General features: G+C 38.5%; 1 long non-coding RNA gene across 1 annotated transcript in view; it reads right to left on the bottom strand.

Annotated features, from left to right (window-relative positions):
- The window catches only part of LOC148130542 (uncharacterized), a 77,639-nt gene that overhangs the window by 49,773 nt on the left and 4,716 nt on the right, over nucleotides 1-23,150 (bottom strand). The gene's annotated exons all lie outside the window — the stretch shown is intronic.

Here is a 23,150-nt window from a genome sequence, read left to right as displayed (position 1 = left end):
CATGCTATATTTTTATGTAAACAGCTTGTATCCCATTAAGATAAAATAAATTTTTGACCTAAATTTATATTAATATTTAATTGTATAAATATGAAAGCTTAATTTTTGAAATTTCTAAAAGAGGTTAAAGAATTACTACTGGATTAGCTATTTTTGACATAAAAAATGATATGAATGTAAGAGCCAAAAAATTCTGGTTGGGAAATTTGGGGAATTAGAATCTTAACTCATAGAGTTCCATGGCTGGAAATCTGGATAAATCCAAATATTCTTAGCTAATATATTGTGCTTTCAGAATAAGGGCAAATTCCAAAATAGGTTGTTTGATACAGTCAGAAGGTCCTAAGCCACCTTGTGTTTATCAGAGACTTGCATGATTGAATTTTGTAGAGATGTATTTTGAAATGTATATGATAAAAGCTCTGTAATTGTTCTTCTTTTCCCTACCCAAAGAAACTGTCAAGCTGAATGATTTCCTCAGGGACTGAAGAGGCACTCTTGTGTCAGTGTGTGATATAAAAAAGATGCCGGTGGAAAAGAGAAGGGAGAGGGGAAGCTGGAAAGTTGGTTTTTATTCCATAGAGGCTTTAAAGTTGTGGCTGTGACTTAACAACACAACCTTCCCTGGTTATAGTCAAGAAGAAACAAATCATTTCTCCCCATTCCATTTCTTCATCTCATTTGACAGATAACACATGAAACCAAAATGATTGTATTTCCTGTCACTGCCATGCTGCTCCTTTATTAAAAATGCTTGTTACATACAGAGATTTTTCCTTGTCAGCATTAGAATGTACCGAGCCTACATTGAACTTGAGACTGGCATTTCCTGAGGTAGTTGGAAGCTATTGAAGTGACAACAACAACAACAACAACAACAGAGTGGTCAATGTCTGGAATACTCTACCTGACTCTGTGGTTTCTTCCTCAAACCCCAAAAACTTTAACCTTAGACTGTCTACTATTGACCTCACCCCTTTCCTAAGAGGTCTGTAGGGGATGTGCATAAGCGCACCAACGTGCCTACCGTCCCTGTCCTATTGTTTATTTTATTTTATTTTTATTTTATTTTTCTTATATGTATCCATGTATTCATAACTATGTGTTTACAATTGACAAAAATAAATAAATAAAATAAAGAGAGATCCAATTTATCTTAATTTTTGAGAGATGAAATTATTCATAAGGTGATAGAGGCCTAGGGTAGGGACCAATAAGCTCTTCCCCTATTCCTTCTCTTTTGTGAGGTTAATAACATGGCAAGCAAAGTGAGAAAATGATTAAATGCTCCTTGGATTGTATGGGAAACAACTGGCTTATGAATAGACTAAGAATGGGTAACTAATCCATAAGACATCTTTTATTCATGCAAATGTCTATTTCAAGAAAGCTTCAATGCCATTTATTTGCATATTTTTGACTAATGGTTACCACAGAAAGGCACAGGTAAGGGACCACGGTTGCCACAGAAGGCCCATCAAAGACTCAGAATCTCCTAAAAATTACTACCAAAACTGCAGTTTATTTTAACAAAAAGGTAGAATACAATGGGATATAATCATATTAAAGACACAAGAAATAATCATATACATCTGAATTAAATCTATGTAATTCATACTAAGTTTACATTTAAAGTCTTCCCTTCTCTGGAATGGCTGTCCCTTTGAAGTCTGGATGGTCTCCACCCTAATGGACTTCTGGAAACAGATGAAAATGTGGTTTTCAGAAAGGTATTTGAGGATAGAATTGTATAACTTTCCATAATTTTGTACTTTCATATCATGTACTCTAATTTACTATTTTATTCTGACTTGGATCCAGTGTTTAAGACTTAAAGACTGACAGCTGCCTAACGTCTAGTGGTAAATTAAATTAAACTAAATTAAATTATTAAATTATTAAATTCATTGCCCCTGTTCCTAAGTTCTGTTTGGAAGATATGAAAGTCAAACATAAATTCCTTCCCTCCAAATCTTATTATCTTTTTTTAAAAAAAATTAAAGTATTTTACAGTTGTCCTTCAGTCTAACACAGCTTTTTCCTTTTTAATAATTGCCAGACATCTTAGATTTGCACTTGCTTGAGAATTCTGGGAATTTCAATCACAAATCATATAAAAATTCCCAATTTTGTTTGAGTTGAGCTTAGCTTCTGGAAACTTCATGAATACAAATGGTTTGCTATTTTTTTAAACTTTCCACACAAATCTTTAATCCTGACATTTTAAGTTGGTCAACAATTGAAGTTTTAACTAGCTTTGACTTTATTTAGTATTTTAGAGTCAACCAGGCCAGCAAGCTGTTGCAACTATGTTGGAAAAGACTATGTTAGTTAATGAAGACATAGTTCAAAATTTATTTATTTTATTTTATTTGTTTGTCAAACATGTACAAGATAATAAGTATAAGTATGAACATAAACATGAACAAAGGAAGTAAATATAGATAAATGGGGACAATAAGACAGGGACGGTAGGCACGCCCCCTTTATGGACCTCTTAGGAATGGGGTGAGTTCCATGGTAGACAGCTTAAGATTGAAGCTGCGAGGGTTTGAGGCTGTAACAACGGAGCCAGGAGAGCATTCCAGGTGTTGACCACTCTGTTTCTGAAGTCATATTTTCTGCAATCGAGTTAGAAGTGGTTTAGCTTGAATTTGTATTGATTGTTTGCCCATGTATTATTGTTGTTGAAGCTGAAAAAGTTGTTGGCAGGCAAGATGTTATAGTGGACAATTTTGTGAACTATGCTTAGATTGGACTGCAGGTGGTGCGGTTCCAGATTGTCCGGGCCCAAAATGTCGAGCCTGGAGGCATAAGGAATTATACTGTGAGTGGAGGAGTAGAGTACTTTTCTTGAGAAATACCTCTGAACCCACACAATTGTGTAAATGTCCGATATACAATGCGGGTTCCAGGCAGACCAGCTGTATTCGGGAATTGGTCTGGCAAAGGTTTTGTATGCCCTATTTAACAATTCAATGTTGCCACAGAAGAAGCTTCGCAAAATAAGGTTAACAAATCTTAAAGCCCTTTTGGTAATGCTGTTACAATGAGCTCTGGGGCTTAGATAATTTGAGATAAGTACTCCTAGATCCTTTACAGAGTGTGGGTCGTCTACAAGATCGCTTCTGCCTAACTTGTATTTGGTGTTCTGGTTGTTGTTGTTTTTTGCCAATGCATAGGACAGAGCTTTTGTTAGTTGAAATTTACCAATTTCGTGACCATTCGGACCAGTCAAGGTCTCTTTGTAGGGCAGCAGCATTGTCAGTGGTGTTAAACAATTTTATGTCATCAGCGAAGAGGACGCAGCTGCTTTTAATGTTGTCACATAGGTGATTGATGTAAAGCAGAAAGAGTGTGGGTCCTAAGACACTGCCTTGGGGACACCATTATTAACTGGTGGTTGATTTGATAGGGCCTTCCCTATTTTGACAATTTGTTGCCTGTTTGACAGGAACGTGGCTATCCACTTGTGCAGGGGTCCGGAGTTTGTCATGCACCACTGAATCAAAGACTTTGCAGAAGTCTATGTAAATTGAGTCTATTGCTTCACCTTGGTCCAGTTGTGTGGTCCAAATATTTCTGCAGTGTAGGAGTTGCAGATTACAGGACAAATTTTTCCTGAAACCATACTGATTGTTAGAAAGTAGTTTGGTTGTTTCTAAGTGGAGGGTGATGGATCGATTTATAATTGATTCCATTACTTTAAAGGTGATGCAACACAGTGAGATTGGTCTGTGATTTTCTACTAGACTAGGGTCTCCCTTTTAAAAAATAGGTATGATTATAAATCAGGCAAGGAGCTGGTTGTGAAAGATACCTCATAGCTTCTACTTAAAAAATGAACTCAAGTTACTAACTGAATATATAGTACATTCATCTACCTTTCTCAGTATTCTCAGATGAATTTTATTTGTGCTAAATGGATTCAGTAAAATCTGAAAACATTATAAATATTTATTTGAGGTACCCCCCCCCAAAAAAAAAAATTCTGACAAAGATGCGATAATTCTATGTTATATTATAGCATTTTGGCAGAAAATAGTGCAGATTGACCCGTTTTATTAATTATCCTTTTTCATCTTCCCTGTTTCAGTAAGAAACAGAAATATAGTTAGCAATTCATTTTAATGTTCCTGCTCTTATTTTTAGATTTTTTCATACCAATGAGACTCTGAAGTATTATTTTAATGGTTTGTACAGTTGGATAGATATATTGAGATGCAATTTCAACTCTCCAGCACTTCTGCTAATTTTGGTTTTGACTGGATGGATTCTAAAACACATTAATTTTTTTTCAAACTGTGAAACAAAATCTTTTTATTGCAGCTTGTCATGTATAAAGACCTATCTTATAAGTGACATTTATTTTAAGTTTACGGACTTTTTTTTTCTATCATGGCTTCTTGGTAAGCATGGTTTCTTAGTAAGTAATAACAAATGTTCTATCAACCAAACATAAAAAATGATAATACTCAGGCAGATTAAAAAGTGCTTATATGAGAAACTAAACTGGGTGAAAAATAAACCAACCTGTTCAATGAAATGATGAGGGAATGATAAAATTAAGGAATATATGGAATCACAGAATCTAGATATCAAAATGTCTTTTTGTGTACTGTGTTCCTTGATAAGAAGTAAAGTTTAATTTGTATTGCTATACAACAATCTAAGTCAGGCTTCCCAACCAGGACTCAATAGCAAACTGCAATTTCTTTTGTGATGCCTGCCCTCTATAACATCATCTCTACAGATATTAGACTTGCCCCAATTTTGTTGCCCTTCTGTAAGATAAAGACATAGCTTTGTTATTGAGAATAGGCCCTGAGTGTATGTTTGAGCTAGGATTATGGTTATCCTAATTGTTGTCTTGGATGTTTATTTTTTATTTATTTTTCTTCTTGTCTTCCATTTATGTTATTTGTTTGTTATAAAGTTTTATTTTGTTTTCAATCATTGTTATCCTCCCAGAATTATATAATTGAGGTGGAATGTTGTACAAATTTAATAAATACATTAATAAATAATTATTCATGGAACCGGAATGAGCTATTTGCTGTGTACTTTTTAACATTTTAAATCTTGAGTGAGAAAGAGTTTGACAGATTGTCTGTCAGATTTGTTGTTTGAGCCAAAATGAGGTAGAGTACTAAGACCATTAAAGTAAGGAAGAAATTTCAAAATTATAGCAAAAGAATAAAGAAATGGCTTGAAAACAACAACAATTAAATTTATCAAATTCTAATGCAAAGACTTAAATCTACATATAAAAATACCTCACTTGATTAAATATGCACATAAAAGATCTTCAAATAATAACTGATTGAAAACTATATGACTCAACATGAATTAGTTACTGAATAAAAAGGTAAATGCAATGAAATTTTAGTTTCACAGGTAGTAGTAGTTCCACTTTAATCAGCATTAATCAGGTTCTATCCTGAGAACGGTATTCTAGCACTGTTTAGATGTTTGAATAGGTACATTGATTTTTTGATGCTTCAATTAATCATTCAATTAAGGGATACCAAAGCACTTCATGGCCATTTCATAGAAGGACTGGGGAGACACGATAGCCATATTCCATATTTGAGAGGCTGCCACAAAGAGTAGGAGGTCACCTTATTTTCCAAAGCACCAGAGGGCAGGACCAGAAAGAATGGATGAAAACTAATCAAGGAGAGAAGCAACCTGGAACTAAGGAGAAACTTTCCTAACAGTTGGGACAATTAACCAATGGAACAGTTTGCTATCAGAAGTTGTGGGTGCTTCATCCCTGGAAATTTTTAAGAAGAGACTCTTGTCCGAAATGGTACAGGGTCTCCTGCTTGAGCAGGGATTGGACTAGAAGACCTCCAAGGTCCCTTCCAGATCTATTCTGATTGATTGATCATAGCTTTTACAGGTAAGTGAAGTACATCAAATCCGATGATTGCTTTTTCTTTTTCTTTTAATTTATTTATTATAAATAATATACTATGCTAAAACTAAACTTCCTTATATATAAATCACCTATGGGTAGCTTGAATACTGTGATGAATTTTCTAAGACTATTTTTGTATCTTAAACTTTTTGCATTCTTTGAATTGACAAGACTAACATATTTTTGATCTTTATTCACTTTATTAACTCTCAGTTTATTTCATGTAGCCATCTACAAGTAAACATTTTCACTAATGCAATGTTAATTTCATTAGTGAAAATTTTCACTTGTAACTGGCTGCATGAAATGTAGCCATCTACAAGTAAACATTTTCTACATGAAATGTAGCCATCTACAAGTAAACATTTTCACTAATGAAATGTTAATTTCATTAGTGAAAATTTTCACTTGTAAATGGCTACATGAAATAAGCTGAGAGTTAATAAAGTAAATAACGACCAAAAGTATGTTCATTTCATTAGTGAGGTATGTTAATTTTATTAGTGACCAACACAATTGGGAGCTAAGGTCAGCTGACAATAGTCTGAAAATGTCATTTTTAAATGGTTGGGGCAGGTTTAAATCTCATGGAAATCATTCTATGGGTGACAGATTAACACTGAAAAGACCTGATCTAAAATTTATGTTTGGGGGTATAAGTGTTGCCAATTGCACCAAAGTTTTCTAACCAGCAATGTCATACCTCCCAGCATTCAGAAAATTATGTGCTGTTTACATAAAGTAAAACTATGCCATTGTACAGCTGTAAGCAAACCATCATTTCTCTAAACTAGAAGAGTTTAGGCTTTGCTAATGGTTTTTACCAGCTTGATATTCAGTGATGTGGGGTTCCTATAATCCTTGAAGATGTGCAGGTAGAACTTGGCAGAGGTAATATCTATGACAGAGACTGGCATCCTTGCGCTTTTCAACCCATTCTGTCCAAAATGAAACTATTACTGGAATTTCAACACTTTCCTTTTAGACAGAAATATTTATATCTTTGTATGAGTGGGAGGGAGAGATGTTAAGATGGGCAAATATTGAAAGCAATGTCACATCACAGCGTCAATGTTCTTTATTTATCCACTCCCTATTCAGTTCCATAAATCATGCATAAATTAATTCCTGGAAGGATGTCATGAGGAAGAACTTGAGAACACGATCTCCATTCCAGACTGAAATACTGTACTTGGAGTAATGGATTTAAGTTGGAACTAGATATATAATTTATCATACAAACCCGTCCAGCAAAATCCTACTTTCTCTAATTTCCTGTTAGTGTTTTTCCCCAGTACTCATTATTGACACTTTATTCCAGAAAAAAAGATTCTATGCTTTTATATACAATATGATCATTGTTTATAATGTTGCTGTGGAAGAACCACAATGCTAGTTTAACATCCTGCATGTTTAAAACTTTTCACTCCTTAACTTTTATCCCTCTTGTTTATTCAAATGAATTTGCAATGTGAGATATAAATAAAATGAATAAAATGCAAGAAGAATAAATTTCTGTTATATGACTTACTAGTTCATCAGTTTTAAAAAAATCTTTTTTACATTCCATTTTTGGGATATTTGGTTCATCCATACAAAAGATGGTTGATGCGACTGAAGTCTAGAAAAGTTCTTAGACCTTCTTGAAGATCCTTCAAATGGTTTTGGTATAATAATAGCTATAGCCAATACTCAGTGACTTTGGAATGGTTCCAAAAGGGAAGAAAATGTGTTCTGCTCTGAAAGTGATGATAGCAACAGGCTGGCAACACTGATTCCTAATTCATCTGTGAGTAGGGTTCCAAAAAGAAAGGTACTTCACTATAATAGATTGAAGATTGAAGCCCAAGCCAAAACAGCATCTGCTTAATTGAATTTAGCCTCTCATGATAGTAGAGACTGCAATTCAAGTACATTATTACTGTCATCCTGGCCAAGCAAAAATCAACATTATCTAAGGTTGTTTAGCTCCCTTACAGACCAATATTTGATCTGAAATATTTAAATTAAATGTTTAAATATTGATATAATATTTCCATAGTATAGCCATATTGCCCATACATTTTTTTTCAACTGATGAGTTAATATCAATATTTATAATATAATATTTCACACATCAATACCCTTCAAACAAAACTTAAAGAATGGAATCCCTTGTAAACAGAAATACAAATCTTACAACCAAGGAGTAGAGGTTGGAGTACAGTGGAGTTCGCTGCCCTTTAACTAGAAAGTTAGATACTAGTGTGAGTGCATTTAATTTGTGTGCAGATGACCATTATAAAATAGACGTAAGCCATTTTTTCTGATATGAAGTTTTTTTTTATCAGAATTGCAATAAAAATGGAGTCAAAATGAATTTTAAGATCCATATTTTTAATGTTATTCTATTTATTTTATTATTTACACCATTACACCAACGAGCACTTTCTATAAGCAGAGCAACACAATGTTGTAAAAATGAAATATACATTGGAAATAAGATTCGGATCAGAGGTGGTATTAAGCAGGTTCTGACCAATTCTGGAGAACCAGTAGTGGAAATTTTGAGTAGTTCAGAGAACTGGCAAATACCACCTCTGACTGGAGATTTTACAGTATCCTTCCCTTGCCATGTCCACCAAGCCACACCCACAGAACCAGTAGTAAAAAAATTTGAATCCTACCACTGATTCAGATTATTGAAATATAGAAACAGCATCATATCAGGCCATCTTTGTCCTTTTATTCTTTGTTTTTTAAAGCAATACATATTGATTAAATATATTTATACCTTTTAAATAAAGAAATAAAATTGTAAAAGTCTGTTGCAAACTGGTAGGAACTGAAAATTAAAAATGCATGTGTCAGGGATCTGGTTGCAAAAGTCTCGAAGCAGAATTGGAGAAATAAAAACAACTGGTAAAAGCAGGAAAATGGAAATTAAATAGGAAACATAAGAAACTATTAGGCAGCTTGGAAACACTAAAGATTTTTTTTATTCACTCTGGCCTAGCTTTCCGCCTTGGTGCATCTGCTTTATATATTCATATTGCTACTACCTATATGTGTATGGCATATTCTCTTGCATGTCAGACAGATCACACACACACAAAAATGCAAGAATGAAATAAACAATATAACTCCATCTCCATTAACTGTTCATGAACTTGAGATGTGTGCTGGGAAAAATCTGTTCCCCTCCTTTGAGAGTCAGAACAACATAACAAGGCTTCATTTTAATTAAGAAGATGTAAATTTTTCCCTTCCATTCTGAGTACTTCCATGTGAAAACTATAATTGTCACAGAAGATATTCTTTAGAATGGCGAACACCAAAGATAGTTTAAAAATCATTTCCAACAGAATGATACAAAGAAGAGCAGCCAATGTCATGGTTTACCAGCTTACTCTTGTTTAGAAGCATTCGGAATTAAAAAGTTTTCAAGATTTTTTTTAAAAAAAGAAAAACCGTGCAAATCACATGTGCTTAAAACATGAAAACAGAGACAATAATCACATATACTAGAATCTGAAATAGATATACTTGCTATATGGTTCCTTGATGATAAGAGCCATCTTCCATATGCTATACGTTTCACTTAATTGTTAGCTCCCATAAACGGAATCATCCTGGTTTAGATAAGATCTGCGCAGAACATCAATTATGTGATGCATCAAGTATATGAATATAGTCACATTTCTAAAAGCAAAGATTCACCACAGTTGTACTATCAGGGAGGGCTAAAAGTCCAAGAAGGACTTACAGAAGCAATGGGTCAAAAATGAAAGGGGCCTTCTTCAACAGCTTTGGTCCCAAGCAATGCAAAGAAACCAAACTTACTTCATCAAACATGAGTTTAAAGAATGCTTACCTCTTTCCTTTAGTAAGTAATCATATTAACTCCCTGAAGCAAGTATTTGAATGAAATAATGATAAGTATTATATTAATTTTAATTTATTGTCCTTGATAATATTCCTTCCAACCCGCTCCTCCCTGCCCATCATTGTCCCCAGAACTGATAAAGCTTCTCGGGTGAGAAATGAAACATCATCTTCTTTCTCAGGTCCAGTTGCCTTTTGAAAAAGCACCTTTGATACAACTATGACTTGGATGACTGAGAATCTTCACAGAAGTCTTCGGGTCCATTCTCAGGGCTAGCACGGTCTCAGCTCTATAGATCTTGGGGGTGGAAGGGATGAATGTTCCACATAGTAGGGATAGCAGTGGAGAAGTCGCAAGGTGGCACTACAAAGTGGACAAGACCTATAGCATGTCACTGCTATCTGATCTGGTTGGGTAGGAAAAAAGGGGGAGATAGGAAAATTCTTCAAATATTCTGATGTGCTTTCTGTTTGGCATTTTTTTCTCTTATCATCAACTAATCTGTTTTATTACAGTAAACACAGAATCTGTACTATTTATGTTAGGTAATATAATAAAAAACACATAGCAGCTGATCATCACTAGCCAATGCACAATGTAAATAATGAAAGCAGACAGAAGAATCTAATCCGATTCATTCTTTTCAGTATCCCCACTGAGAATAATAACAGTTCCAATCCCTTTCATCTTATTAACTTGATATTAGTTTTCAAGAGGCAGAAATAATTTTGAAGGCAACATAAAATACCGAGTTTCTCCAACAATACGGCCTCCACCAATAGGAAGGCCCAGAATGTTTTATCGGCATAAAATCAAATCAAGCCCCCTCCCCCCCAAATTAAGGCCTATATTAAACATGCAAAATGGGGGGAATGGTGGTGGGGGCTTGCCGTTAGGAAGTAGTTTTGTTGCATATCCAGATATGGTACTGCCTGCATTGACTTTGGCGTTGGTGGGGCACTTCGTATCGGGAGACCTTCCGCCACCATTGCTTTCCCTTCTCCCTTGCTGCCATGCCATTTAGAGCAACGCCATGGCATTTGGCGCAGCCATGTGCGGCCAGCAAGGGCTCCTCCCTGCAACCGGAGCCTGGCGGAGACATTTGGCTTCAGGCGCTCCTGTCACCGCCTTCCCTTTGCCTTCGAAGGTAAAGCCAATTATTTTAAAAACGACGCCCTACTACAACAAAGCCTCCCCTGCCTGAGAGGGCAGCCCAACCCCATGTGGGGAGGCGAATCTCCTGGGGCTGCAGCGCAGGATCGGCCCACCCCGGGAGAAGCACCCAGCCACTATCCCTGCCTGGCGCCGGGCAGAGTGCGAAGAGGTTCGCCTTGGGCACCCAGCGCAGCTGACAGGCAGGCCCTCCTTCCTGGCAGCAGAGCTCTCACCAAGGCAGTGAGCTTTGCTTAAAGAAACATCAAGATGACTAGTAAAATAATTTTTATTTATGTGTTTATTTATTTATTTAGTATCTGTTTTGTTTTTATGATTAATAAAAACAAAAACAGATAGTAAATAAATAAATAAATACATAAATATAAAAAAGCAACTTACCAAAAAGGAGACAGGAAAGTTGGCTAGCCAACTATGCCGGGGTCCTCCTCAGTCTTCTAGCTTGCTGTGGCGAGGCTGGCCAGCCCAGGACTCGGCTCTCGACCGGGCTGGTGGTGGTGGCAGCAGGAGGAGGTAGGGGACCGGCTTAGCAGGACTTGCTACTTTGCTTCCTCACTACCAATCGTTGGTGGGAAGGCAAGGCAGCAACCCTTGGGCCATGGTGGGCAAGGGAAGGTGGTGGACTGGTGCCGGTGGCCTAGCCAAGATGGTGGCCGCCATATGGGTGAGTCAGCAGCGCTGGGCCTGGGAGTCGGCTGGTGGCGGCGACAGCAGCAAGAGGAGGTAGGGGACCGGGCCAGCAGGAGCTGCTGCTTTGCCTCCTCACAACCAATTGGTGGTGGGAAGGCAAGGCAGCAACCCTTGGGCCATGGCGGGTGAGGGAAGGTGGGAGCAGGCGAGGCAGGGAGCGTCAGCAAGGGTGGTGGGCATCCCGGGAGTCGGCAATCGACCAGGACTGGTGACGGTAGGTAGGCAACCGGGTTGGAGGTCATACTTACTGATCTGCATCTTGGGAGACCAGCGGGATAGGCAGTCAGGGCGGGTGAGGATGGCTAGCGGCGGTGGTGGCAGCGGCCGAGGCTTGCGTCTTCTTTAAGGTAAGTCAGGCAGGTCGGACTCGGGACACAAGGTGGGCCTGGGAGGCAGGCCGGCCAGGTGAGAATGGTTAGCAGCGGTGGCAACTGGGGCTGTGGCTTGCCCTCACTCACTCAGCAGGGTGGCAGAAGGCAGGCAGCGAAGGCTCGCTGGCTTGGTGGCTGGCTGGCTCGGCTGCTGCTGCTGCTGGTGTGAGCGATGGCACCAAGTGGGAAAATTTTTGTAGTTAGCGCACATGCGCTACAAGTAGGGGTGGGGCGAGGTGGGTGGGGAGAATGAGGAAGGGATTTTTGCACATGTCCAGTAAAAACCTGGTTTTTTTTTTAAATAAATGGATTTTTTATTTGGAGTGGCAGATAGGGGCGGGGGCCAGGGCAGCAAAGGGAGGGTGGGGGAGAATGAGGAAGGGATTTTCACACATGCGCAATTAAAAAGACCCATTTTTTTTAAAAAAACTTTTTTTATTTTAACTTTGGAGCGGTGGATAGGGGCAGGGGCCAGGGCAGTGAAGGGAGAGGTGGGCGGGGGGAGAACTAGAAAGGGATTTTCACCCATGCGCAGTAAAAAAAACAACCAATTTTTTTAAAAAATGGATTTTTTTTACTTTGGAGCGGCGGATAGGGGTGGGGGCCAAGGCAGCGAAGGGAGGGGCAGGCGTGGGAGAATGAGAAAGGGATTTTAGCACATGCACAGTAATAAAAATTCGTTTTTTTGCCCGTAGGAGCAGTGGAGAGGGGCGGGGTCAAGCAAGGGGCGGTTTTACCGGTGACTAGAACTACCGGTGACGTTAACAACCAGTTCTATAGAACCGGTGCGAACCGGTAGAAACCCACGCCTGTATTCAGATATCTTAAAAATCAGAAAGTTTTAGCCATTTACTTGCACACATCAGCTGTATTGGAGGTTCTTGAAGGGTAATTCTAAGACTTTCCCTAGCCCAGGAGAGTCCCATCAACTGAAAGAATGCCTACTCCTTCAGGGATCCCTTCCTGGGTGTGTATCAGTGGTGTGATTCAATTTTTTTTACTACTGGTTTTGTGGGCGTGGCTTGGTGGGCATGGCAGGGGAAGGATACTGTAAAATCTCCAGTCAGAGGTGGTATTTGCCGGTTCTACAAACTACTCAAAATTTCCGCTACCAGTTCTCCAGAACTGGTCAGAACCTTCCTAATGCCACCTCTGGTATGTATTCAGTTGGCATCTTCACCAGAAGTCCCTAACAGTGAGAACTATTAACCAGTGGAATGGCTTTCCTTCAGAAACTGTGGGTGCTTCATCATGGGAGCTTTTAAGAAGAGACTGGACAGCCACTTGTCTGAAATATGGTAGGGTCTCCTTCTTGAACAGGGTATTTGACTAGAAGATTTCCAAGGTCCCTTCCAACTCTATCATTCTGTTTTCTAAGTAGCTTATCGAGGAAGTGGATTTCTTAATGAAGAGACACTTAAGCTGCACAGCCCCTGCTTAATTATATGTCTAAATCCTTTCCTTCTTCACTCATGTACAGTCAGGCAGAAAAACTGACATTTTAGTTCACTGTGCACAGCAAACCATTGTAACGTTTACCCATTTCTGGAAAGCTGTGCAGACGATATGCCAAAGCTTAGTCAATTGGCATTAACTTCAAAAGTCTGCACTGCATCGTTGCACTTTAGTTCTGTTTCTGCCATTATGGTGCAGAGATTGCTCATGTGCTTGTAGGGATCTTTTGTATAAAAGAGCTATCATCTGCACTGCCAAAATGGCTTTGCTCGCTGAGATTAGCTTTAATTAAAGTGAACCACAAGACCCTGCACAATGCTGCAACTAGATAGCTGAGCACTGTTGAATGGCAATTTACAAGGATAAAGCCAGAGGACAGTCTACGTAAGAACAGCCACTTTAGGATTTTATCCAGTTAGAGCACTCCAAGTGAGCTATGTAATGATATAAGACACTATATCTTTATACTTTTGATAACAATGCATTAGTTAGAAACTGCCTTCATAAAATCAGTCTAATTTCTGTTGTGAATGAAAGACATGGCTGGCTGTAAAAAAGCAAAGGTTCCTTATATATATTCCTTCTAGGTACAATACTGGGTTTCTGGCATAATATAAAACATTAGTAAAGTGATAGGACTGCAAATGAATCGAATGTCAGGATTCAACATTTGTTACATCTCTAAGGACACCCCTGTCCTCTGGTGGAGCTAAATCCCTAATTTCCAAAGGGACAAACACAAACCAATTCAGAAGAAACCTATATGCTCTTGATACTCCAGGACATATGACTGCTTCTTACTGCAGAAACATGCAGTTCATAGTAACTTTACTCATTTATCAATCAGAATAGAGAGCTGGAAGGGACTTCAGAGGTCTTCTAGTTCAACCCCCTGCTCAAGCAGGAGACCCTACACCAGGGGTGTCAAATTCAATTTCATTGAGGGTTGCATCATGGTTGTGTTTGATCTTGGGAGGGGTGCAGGGTGCATGGCCAGGGGCATGGCCAGCTCAATGTCACTCTCTGGGGCTCCATTTCCAACTGTGACAGCCTCCTTCAACCCTTTGCCAGCAAAAAGAGAACACACAGTCAACAACAGAGCCCAGTTGGGCTGCATGCAGCCCCCCGAGCTCCATTTTCACTGGCAGAGGATTACAGGAGGCCGCCAGGGCTGAAAACAGCCTGGGTGGGCCTTGCCTGGCCTCCTTGAGCTCCATTTTGCTGGAAGAGGCACAGCCAGCCGGTCCTTCACTGTTTCCAGGATGGCCCCACGGGCCAGATCTAACAACCCCACATGCAGGATCTGGCCCCAGGCCTTGAGTTTGGCATCCCTGCACTACACCATTTGTTATGAACTAACATAAACGTATTGTAATAAAGCTTAACAACCTTGATAGAAAAGCAGGCTCGTAATCCTGCACTTTTGATTGGTCCATGGATAGCGAGCTGGGATTGGTCCTTACGGAGCAACCTGATTGGCTATTAGCGGAACGCCTCTCATTGGGTACAAATTAAACGTTTTAACGTAAGTCATTGGTTAATGGGACAGCAGCCAGCCCTATAAAAGAGCTGCTGCTGCCCAGGGTTTTTGCTCTGTTCCTGATTGTTAATAAAGAGTTGAAGTTCACTGTTCACAGCCTCATCTCCGTTCCTTGCGCCCATGCCCAGAATTTAACACCATTTCAGATAGGTGGCTGTCCAGTCTTTTCTTGAAAACCTCCAGTGATGAAGCCCCTACAACTTCTGAAGGCAAACTGTTCCACTGGTTAATTATCCTCATTGTTATGAAGGTTCTCCTTAATTCCAGGTCTGAACCAGCAGCAACCCACCACTGATGTCACTGTAGTCCTTTTCTCTACCCAATTCCTGCAATGATTCTTCATATATTTTTGTCTCTAGACAAATATTATTAGTTGCTCTTCTTTGTACTTTTCCAAAATCTCAGCATCTTTTTTGTAATATGGTGACCAAAACTAGATGCAGTATTCCAGAGGTGGCCTTACTAAGGCTTTATAACACTTTGATTCTATGCCTCTGTTTACACAGCCAAGAACTGTATTAGCTTTTTGGCTGCTACCACATACTACTGGCTCATATTTAAGTGATCATTCACTAGGATTCCAAGATCCCTCTCACAGTTTCTGTTTTTGATCCAGGTTTCACCTACTCAGTATTTTTGTGTTTGGTTTTTCCTGTCTAGGTGTAAAACCTTGCTTTTCTCCACATTAAATTCCATGTAATTGGATGGGACCCATTGTTCAAGTCTGTCAAGATCTTTTTGGATTCTGAGCTTATCTTCTGGGATGTTGGATATTCCTGTCAGCTTAGTGTCTTCTGCAAATTTGATGAATTATAAAGTTATTGAAAACTACTCAGCCTAAGACAGAACCTTGTGGTACTCCACTGCTTACTTCCCTCCATGTAGATGTAGTACTATTAAGGACTACTCATTGAGTATGGTTTGTCAATCAGTTATAAATCCATCTGTTGGTGATGCTATCTATCCCACATTTTTCTAGTTTATCAAGAAGTAGGTTTGTTTAATGTCTTACTGAAGTATAAGTATGCTATGTCCACAGCATTTTGCTTGTCTTCTAATTTAGTCACTTTGTCAAAGAAAGAAATTAGATAGGTTTGGCATGATCTGTTTTTAACAAACCCGTGCTGGCTAGTTATAACTTTTATTTGTTTCTAGATGTTCACAGGTCTATTTTTTATTATTTTTTCCAATATCTTCCCATGTATTGATATTAAGCTGATTGGTCTGTAGTTTCCATGGGTCTGTTTTTTGCCTATTTTGAAGATGGGAATCATAACAGCTCTTTTTGAATCCTCTGGTAGTTCTTCTGTGCTCCAGGATTTTTTAAAGATATGGTACAATGGTTCTGAAATAACATGTTCCAGCTCCTTCAGAACTCTGGGATATAATCCATCAGGTCTCAGTGATTTATATTCATCAAGTCAGACAGGTGTTCTGTTACTATTTTCTTGCTTATTTTAATTTTTATTTCTAGTCTGTTACAGTTATGTTTTTGGTAGGTTGGGCTAGAGTTTATTTTTGTGTGAACATGTTACTGTTACTTTCTTGCCATCTTCTCCATTTAGTTTACCTTGACTTTTTACTTGTTATTTATACGTTGAAAGACACTTTTTTATTATTAGCTTTGACTTTTGTTGCAAGTCTTTGTTCATTCTGATCCTTTGCTTTCCTGACTTCATCTTTGCAGATTCAGGCTATCTGCTGATATTGTGCCTTAGTTATATATTCTTCTTTCCAATTTTTTACTTATCCTTACTGTCTTTAAGTTTATCAGAGAGATCTTTGTGCAACATTTCTTCTTGGATTTTTTTTCTTTTTCAGTGATATTGTTTTGGACTGAGCATTTATGATCATATTTTTCAGTCTTTCCCATTCCTCTTGAGTTGTTTTCCCCTTTAGAATTTTTATCCACAAAATTTTGCTTAGGCACTCTCTGAGTTTGTTAAAATCAGCTCTTTTAAAGATTGAGACACTGGCTGGATTATATTATACTGCTTATGTTTGTATTATATTGAATTCCAATATCAGATACCATCTTGTTGTATCTCTGATCAGAGATAATTTCTAATGAATTCAGTGGTGCTTACTATTAGAAATTTCAGGAGTAGCATGCATGGCAGCCTTTGTGCATCTAGCAGAAATATTATTTGATTTATGACATTTGATTTATTCATTTAAAAATTTAGATTTAGTTGCCATCTTCCTTCCAGAAATCCAATGTGGCTTACATGGGATATCCTTTCATTTTATTACCACAAATGTAGCAAACTGAGACACATTGAACTGAGAGATAGTGACTGGTTTATATTCCCATAGACAACAATGGACTTGTAAGCTGTTCCTGGACAGCACTTTAACTACTGTACTACTATATTGGTTTTCAAGAAAAAAATACAATTTCAATCAAAGTCCAGGAAAATAAGCAAATCATTCTTAGTTAATTTCAGTTTCTAGGTCCTTTGACACTGGGTTCTTATAATACTTCATTCTTAAGTTATTGAGTGCTTTGGTCACTAGAATCAACTCTTTGAACTGAGTCCAGTAACTTTCCAGTACAATACTTTCAACATCAATGATGGGAAATCTTATTTGGTGTCTTATTTAAAACCTTGCAGCTTCATTCAGTGTCAGTTGTAGTTTCACAATCAGGAAAAACCTCATGTAGGAAGGAACCTCATTGGAGGAATCTATTTGAGAAGTTGTGAAATTATTGGGTTATTACCTACAGTACATTCCAATATATTGGCTACTCCAATATTGAAACAGTACTTGAAAGACCAGCTGAGGAGACTGTAGATGCAGGTGCTTTTTTATCACTGAAACTGCTGGGCACATCTTGAGAGCTATTGTATTCAGGAGGACTGCTAAACTACAAATATATTCCTTCAAAGTGAATCCAATATGCCACAGTATTCAACAATGCTTATTTCCTAGAAAATATGTTACAGATATAACCCAAATTGGATCACATATAGGCCTAGCTGGAACAAATTTTATATATCTCTCAGTTGGGACCACGTTGTGGAAAATAAATCCCGCTTTTTTCCATTATATTTGTGGCAGTTTGGAAAAAGGACTAGACATACTTTACCTTTTTGCGAAGGATATAGTTACAAAGCAACTGTATTCTTTTCAGGTGTCAGATTCAGCTTTAAGTCAGTTTCAGGAATGAGCCTTAAGACCAAATTCTTTGTCAAGTATATGGTTAAACAGAAATGTTTGTGTTATATTTGGGTGTGCTGTGTGTACTTTACTTCTTCACATTCTTCCTTCAACAAACAAAAATTAATAACTTGGAAACAATATGAGCAGTATTGCTGACAAAATAAACTGTAGGGGTATTAGAGGTCATGTTGAATCAGATTCCTCTTCTTTCTTTTCAGTTTTTGTTGATATTGAAATATACAAGCTGCTTTCATTTCTGTACTTGTAAGCATACTACATGCTTTGCATACCTTTCTTCTTTCTCCTATTCCATAAAAAACAAATTGGAGAATTTGATTATTTCTGTAGTAGCAGCCTTCCTACCATATACAAGGGAATGTTGCTGAGATATTTATATTGAAAAAATAGAGATATTTATATTGAAAGAAAATAGGGAATTTGTGCCCTGGTATTTGCTGAACTTGAACGTCCTCTTGCTACATTAAGCCAAATTTTGTATGGATGTTTATTTTAGGTTTCTTAGGACTTGCTTCTGAGAAAATTTCTAAAATATTGTAGTGTATTTTTTTTTCAGAGTAATAATATAATTTTTCACATTCTCCAAAATCCTATAGAAATCAACAGGTGCTAGAAGATAAGTGCCAATGAAAGAGTACTCCAAACAAACTGAGATGTGTTTAAACATTGCCCATGAGTTATTCATAGCAAATGCAAATACATTTTATACACTCAATGGGTCATATAAATATCTTAGCTCAGAATAAGTGATGCTTTTTACTGAGGATATGAAGGAATGGTGCATCATGTCTTAGGCTAACTACCCAACTGATTCAGTTGGTTTCATGTAAATAGGCAGTTGTTATTTCAGTTCTTGCTGAAACACTCCTGGACCACTATCATATCCATTTTTAAGATGAATGCTGTGTCCATTTCATTGGGACATTTTCCTTTAAAGAAATGGATAGCACAACAGTCTTGGCCTTGAATTGTAGATATAGTATGCATATGTTATGTTCTGTCACTATAACTGATTTTGGCTTGTGTAAAAGAATATATTCACAACCTTGGACCACATCCTGCTTTTGTTAAACTTTTTTTGGCATATTTATTGAAAATATTAAAAAGTTAGCTTGTTAGTAATATCATCCTCTTTTGAATAGCATAAAATCCCTATTCAGTTTTATCAGATTAACTTCAAGTAAATGTTTATAGAATTGTAGTCTTGGACAACTAAGAAGCATTTAAGTGCTCAAATGGCATACATCAATCTTCCTCAATTTGGAACTGAATTTACAACAAAAGAACCACAATATTTCCTACAGAGTCATGTGACAGTTTGCCTAAGGCAATACATGTTCCACTGTATTTGTTAGGGAAGGGAGATTTGAACCAGGAATTTATTGTGGTTTATGAATTATTGGGATATATATATATATATATATATATATATATATATATATATATATATATATATATAAATAAATAAATAAATATAAATAATAAGTTGGCAAGTGAATATCAAAAGTACAATTAGAGAATTACCAAATAGTGTTTTTGTTTATTTGTATGCAATGCCTTTAATAATGAGAGCTAGTAAAGACATAGTTATATAAAGAAACAATCAAATATACAAATCATCATCTTTTTACTGGTTGGCATCATAAATTCTGTAATCCTTCAAGTAAGAAATTCTTCAAATCAATTTGACAGGTCTTATCTGACATTTCTAAGTTTAATAATGTAGTAGGCAATGAAGAAGCTCTTTGATTCAATCAATATTGCTGCAGTCTTCTAGGAAACAGGGAAAACAGTCAAAATGAACTGATAAAATATCAAAAATATATAACAACGTAATCTGTTTTGGTACAGTTTAAAAAGTGCAAGATTTACTAGAAAAATATAAGTTCAAATGAACTATTTTCATAGTTTTTCCCAGGCTCACCTTCAAGAATAATACAATCTAGTTTCAAAGCCAGAAATAGCTAATTTCTAAGACAAGCCAAAGGCAGAATATACTTCTGCTCCCTTCAACAGCAACTATATTTCCCATGGGTCGATCCTCTGATATGTTATGAACACACTAAAAATCAGGAATGGAAGAGAGTTTTTTCCTTCTATCTTCCTGCAGTCATGCTGTCAAATTTTGATTTTATGAATGGGTAAGTATTTCTTAAAGAAACAGGGATAACATTTAACTGATTCCAAGCTTAATCATAATCAACAATCCTGAACAAATGAGGAAAGCTATCCAAGGGGTAAAAATTAATACAAATAGTCCTCAATTTACAACAGTTCATTTAGAGACCATTCAAAATTACAACAGCACTGAAAAAAGAGACTTGACTCTATCACACTTAAACTATTTCAGCATCCCCTATGTCAGGGGTGGGCAAACTACGGCCCGTGGCCACATCCGGCCCGTTGGTCTGTCCAATCCGGCCCGCCCCTGAAAAAAAATCGCTGGGCATGGCGTATTGCCCTGCGCCGCGTGGCCCCCAAAGCTGCAAAACAGTGCGGAGCGCTGTCGGGGTAGGAAAGAAAATAAGAACTTTGCAAGGCCTCGGCTGGGAGTTCGAAATCACCTTCGAGTGCGACCTCTCCGAAGGTGAGTCCCCGCCCGATCCCCTTTTTTTTCCGGGCTTCAGGCTTAAACTTTGCAGAGGCAAAGTTTGCAGGCGGGAGCGTCTTCCGGCTGAGGAGCGGGAAGGTTCCGCCCCGGCGGGCGGGTGGGCTGCTTGGAGTGGGCTGCTTGGAGCCACCTAAAGCTAGGCCATTGCTGGTGAGCCTTGCCCTGCCTTGGTGCCCCGTTTCCCGGCTCGGCGGTCCTGCTCGGGCGGCACTTTAAAGCCTGCTCCCAGCACCTGAGCAACTTCCCAGCAACTTGCGGCTTCCTTTTTCCTCACGGGCGCTCGCGCCTGGCCCCGAGCTGCACAGCGGAGGGGAAACCCGAGCACCGCCGAGTCGCCTCCTCAAGCAGCCCGCCCGCCCGCCTGCCAGGCGTAACCCTTCCCGCTCCTCGGGCGGGAAGACGCTCCCGCCTGCAAACTTTCCCTATGCAAAGTTTAAGCCTGAAGCCCCAAGCCGCGTAGCAGAGGGAAGCCCGGCGGGCGGGTGGGCTGCTTGAGGAGGCGACCCGGCGGTGCTCCGGCAGCAGCAACAGGCAGTTCCGCCCGGGCTCCACTCAGGTGTCCGGCTGGGGCTGTCAGGAGTTGCTCGCCGGCGCAGCCCCTGTGCTCCAGTCCCGCATTGCCTTGGAAAGGAAAAGGCAAAACCAGGAGCCGCTGAGCCTGAGCCTCCAGTGCCGCTGCTGCCATTGCAAAGCACCGCCGCGGCTCTTCCTTTTTGCCTTTTTCCTTCCCGAGGCAGCGCGGGACTGGAGCCGTGCGTAGCCGCGCCGGCGGTAGCAACTCCTGACTCAGGGGGCCTCTGAGGGGAGGGAAGGAGGAGAAGAGGGGGAAAGGGTGGGGGGCGATTCCCAAAAATATTGTGCTGACCCGCCCGTCTGTCAAATTTTAAAAGTCAATGCGGCCCCCGAGCCAAAAAGTTTGCCCACCCCTGCCCTATGTTCATGATCAAAATTTAGATGCTTGGCAACTGACTCATATTTACAATGGTTGCAGTGTTCCAGGCCCTTTTGTGGCTTTCTGACAAGTGAAATCGGTGACGAAGCCAGATTCACTTAATAGCTTCATCAACTTCAGCGATTCACTTAACAACTGTGGCAAGAAAGATCATAAAGTTGGGTAAACTCACTTAAAAACTCTCTCATTTAGCAATAGAAGGTTTGGGCTCAATTATGCTCACAAGTCAAGAACTACCCGTACTTCAATAGTGTGCAAATAGATGTCATACATGCATGAAAATAATGATGAAACACTTATGGCAACCTGTAAGACACTGCTATGGTCCCAGTCCAGGAGATGAATCCAAATCAGGTTGAAGAGATTAATTTAACAATGTAAGCCGGGAACATCAAGACTGGGATATATTTTCATATAGCTTGACCATTTATTCATCTACACCAGAGCACCTACATGAAGCAGAGTTTTATTCTGCCTTTTTTTTTTTTTTAACAAAAAGTCGAATACCTCTTGAACATCAAAGTTTATTGGCAATGCAACAAAGTAAAAGAGAGTAAATACTGCTCAGAAAAGGAAAACACCTTCAAAAATAAACCAAGATGCTTCTTTGGAATAGAGATCATGATGCTGAGATGTTTGTTTTTCTAAGGATTAGTGTAGATCAGGGGTCCCCAACTACTGGCCCAAAGATTGGCACCGATCCGTGGCCCTCCAGGAACTGGGCCACACAAGTGAGTAAAGCCCTATGCACACTCATACCAGATTAAGGCAGCATGTGAAATCCTACTTGCCGATCTGCAACAAACTGCTCTCCACAGAAGTGGTGCCTGGTGTCCAAAGGTTGGGCACCACTGGTGTAAATGGATTTGAATTGGGATTTTAAATTTATTGAAAGAATCTTTTCTGTGGGAAACAGTTGATATTCTGAATTCCAGAAAAGAAATATGATAGGATGGTTGAAGGTTGGACACGAGAATATGTCAGAAGAAAGTAAAGATTATAATTAAAAGAGAAGAACATCTATTAGATATATTAATACAGAATGGAGCAAATGTTTCATTATTGGATATAGTGAAGGAGATTTGTGAATGTCTGTTATCACAAATACATTGTATGGGTATACAATTGTCATGAGAAAAGAACAAATTTTACAGGATAAGATGGAAATAAATTTAAACATGGGTTTAAAACTTTACAAAAATAATGAGGAAAAAGGTGAGGTCTTGAATATACAGACAAAACAGGTTGAAGTTTTAATAATTAAAAGACATACATAAATAGCAAACCAGAAGAGTGACTTCGATAATTTTCCTATATTGGATTTTCCTATATTTAAAGTTTTAAAAACTTAGTCAGAAAGAAAAAGAAGAAGAGGAAAACAAATCTA

Source organism: Notechis scutatus, chromosome 5 (genome assembly GCF_049901735.1).
Source record: "Notechis scutatus isolate UNSWTSFEM ecotype Mainland chromosome 5, rNotScu1.2, whole genome shotgun sequence".
Lineage (NCBI taxonomy): Eukaryota > Metazoa > Chordata > Lepidosauria > Squamata > Elapidae > Notechis > Notechis scutatus.
This window is presented reverse-complemented; position numbering and strand designations above follow the sequence as displayed.